Source organism: Tuber melanosporum (genome assembly GCF_000151645.1).
Source record: "Tuber melanosporum whole genome shotgun sequence assembly, scaffold_307, strain Mel28".
NCBI classification, from domain to species: Eukaryota; Fungi; Ascomycota; class Pezizomycetes; order Pezizales; family Tuberaceae; genus Tuber; species Tuber melanosporum.
In genome coordinates, this window is record NW_003298983.1 from 49,358 (window position 1) to 52,828 (window position 3,471).

The following is a 3,471-nucleotide window of genomic DNA, read 5'->3' on the forward strand; positions in this document are numbered from 1 at the left end:
CAGGTTTACCAAAGGCAGTAAGTAGGATACATGGGGGAAGGAGGAGAAATAGGAGTTTGGTCTCCAGGTGGCTTTGTACAAAGTGGACTAGAACTGACAGAGTAATACTACTATGAAGTTAGAAGTAGTGTATAAGTTTACCTGAGGTACATAGGCAAGGTAACTGAAGTCTGCTGCCACAAAGGTATAATAGTTCAACAGAATTATTAGGGACTCTGAGATACTGGTCCTAGGATATGATGAGACCTGCTTCTAAGAGGGTCAACTGTGGGTAGCACCTATTGCTAGTCAATCTTTGCAGAAGAATGTTAAGTCAGCTCGGTACCTACTACCTAGTATAATATAGAATCCATTACAACAGGATAGATATTAAGGAGCTACAGATACTTGTAAGAAGACTGAGTGTATCTGGGTGGATAGTTCTATAGTTGCTAAATCATCCACAGTGACATCACAGTTTGAAACTAACATGTCCATAATATGAAGAGTTTTTGTTTTTGTAGTAGCATTGGAGATATAGCAGCTAAACTACTTTTAACTGATAGATATTAGAAAACTACTGAGCGGTCCACTTTGCTATAGAGGATGTGAGGTCCCACTCCTAGAGTTTAGCTAGGAAGCTTACAGGAGTTAGGTACTCATAAACACGGAGTAGTAATGACAAGATTATAATAGTATATAAGATTTAGTTAACCACATGCTTGTTGTTGATTCTGACAATTAACTTGCTCTTGAGATCAGGACTTAATTGAGTAAAGCTGTTACACAATGATATTACATTTTACCACTTAGTTGTTTCAACTTTACCCTTGATTTATGGAGATCTATATTTTTAGAAAAGAACACAATAGTACAGTTACAATCTTAGGATCCATGAACCTGCAGGGTACAGCCATTAAAGTTTATCGTTTACTGAAGACCATGTCTAGCTCTTCATACTTTGGAGAATTATTAGTATTGACCTTCTTGTATTGATATAGTTGGAGTATGACTCACTAGCCTGGTACTAGAAGCATTGGATAGAAATTACAATCTTGAAGTTAGCCAGTTACTTCAACTCCTCTGCAGAACATGTCTAACAATGGTGACTCCGACATGAACCATTTCCCAAGGCCTATGACTTTTGTTGGGAATCCAGGGAGCTTGTTCTTAATATGACCAGTATAGCCATGATTGATGATTGTAAGGAAATTGTTATCCAAGACTCAGTAAAGTAATTTGAATAATTCACACTGCAGAAGCTAGAGATTCTGGTAGTAACAGGAAGTGATTGGCAAGGTTCTAATCTTGCTGTTTTCAATAAGGAAGTTATGGAATCCTAAATTCTTCTACACTTCGTTAGTCCTATTTTCCTCCCACATAGTTGGACAATACTACAGTCAACTATTGTGGGCCATCCTCCCTCCCCTCTGACGCCTGAATTGTTCCTACCTCAGGGTACAGCTTTGCCAGCAGGTTCTCATATCTTCACTATACTTGTTCTCTCTCTGAGTGATCAGGAAGCTTTCTGGGCCTCATTCAGTAGTCCTGTCTTGCATGGGAGGCATGCTTAGATTTGGTGCAGTTAGCTTCTTCTCGTCCGTTCTGGTCAGTGCTGACAGTGGTGGACATCATTCTCCTAACTTGCATGATCCCCATAGGAGAACCCTTAGGCTAGTTGCTTTAGAGTCTTTCTCACAGTGAGATTTGACCAGACACTCCTAGTCGCTCAATTTAAGTTGTGGTCACCTTCTTCTCCTTACTCTTTCATTTTATTACCACCTGTGGGATCTCTTCTGCTAAGTAACACTATCATTCAGAAAATAAAAGACAACATATGAGATACCATAATATACAGTGACTAGACAAAAGTCTAGGTAATTGGGCCATATGAGACAAAGTCTGTGCCCTGAACGGTATTGCACAATCCTATAAGGGTAAAAAGAAAATTGATATTAAAGATTACGGCACATGTAAACATCCCACTCAGTCTTAGTATTTCGTATACCACTGCTTAGCTTCAATCTCCGCAGCCACACGCGAAGGCATGGATTTCCAGAGCTTTTCAAAGACACTCTCCGGTATTGTCTCCCACACCAATGGTAAGACATCCGCCAATCGATCTCGCACTCTCTCAGGATCACCAGCGGTATTCAGGATATCGGGATACTGTTTATGCAATCGGCGTTTAAGCTCAACCCATGCGTGTTCAATCGAGTTGAGATCAGGTGAAAGTGGGGGTTGATCTTCCAACTCAATTCCGTTCTCAGTAAGCCACACCATGGTGTCACAAGCTGTGTGCACCTTTGCGTTATCCTGCTGAAAGAGAGGATCTCTGACCTCATCTGCGATCTCCTGCATAGGTGGTCCTAAATAGGCATCCAATAGTCTAATATAGACATGTCTATCCACAGTTGCATCCCTAATTGGGACTAAAGGACCTCGGAGCTTTCCCCAAAAGCAGCTTCAAACTATTAGGCCCACCTCATTGGTCTTCCCCCTAGGCTGAATGCAGTCTGATAGCAACTTTTCATGTGGTGATCGAAATACCCAAATGCACCGAGGATCTGCTGATTTTCGCACCATACACTTGTCACTATAGAGGATATCCCGAAAGTCTTCTGCAGTCCAATTCTTCCGGGCAAGGGCCTATTTTAGCCTAGCCTTAGCATGTCTTGGTTCCAATTTAGGTCTTGTTTGTACAAGCCACTTCTTAACATTGGCTTCTCGGAGAACACGATCAATGGTACGAATTGAAACACGAGGGGCATATCGGTTCCGGAGTTCTAAACGGGTCATTGCACGATCTCCTTTGGCAGCTCTAACAATCCTGCACTTTTCTCAGCGACTAAGGAGCTAGGAACGACCAGATCGGGGTTTATTATCCATTGATCTGCTAGCACATACGTGTGCAAGAAGATTCCGAACTGTTGACTAAGGGCGGCCCACCAGATTGGCAACGGTTGAGATTGTTTGAAAGACATAGAAAAAGGCAATGATCATGCCTTTTTCAGCATCTGTCATCTCTCGGTAGGCTGTTTTAGGCTGATGAGCTCATTTAGGAGGCATTGTATAATTGTTTTAGGTGAGGTAACATGATAGATCTCCAGGAGAGTGTGTACGCGATTTTAAAGGGGGATCATATTGTGTTGGCTTAGCTGTTGCTGACTAAGTGATCACCCAGACTTTTGTCTAGTCACTGTAGCAATAGTGAGATTGTATTGTTGAGTTTACTTTGGGGCCTTGGGTCCTCTCTCCATCTCCTCAATTCGATCCATCAGCTCATACCCCACTGCGGCCTTTCCTTTTAGCTAGTACCTTAGTTCTACCTTCTTCTGCCCTGTATTGTTTTGCAGTCATGGCTAGCTGCCTTCCTGCGGTCAATCTTTGTCTGACCTCCTACTACTAGGCAGCATTCCTGCTACCATTTTATGAACCTCTGAGGTCTAGTACCATGATCTTGTTTCTTGGCTACTGTACTTTGGTATTGAA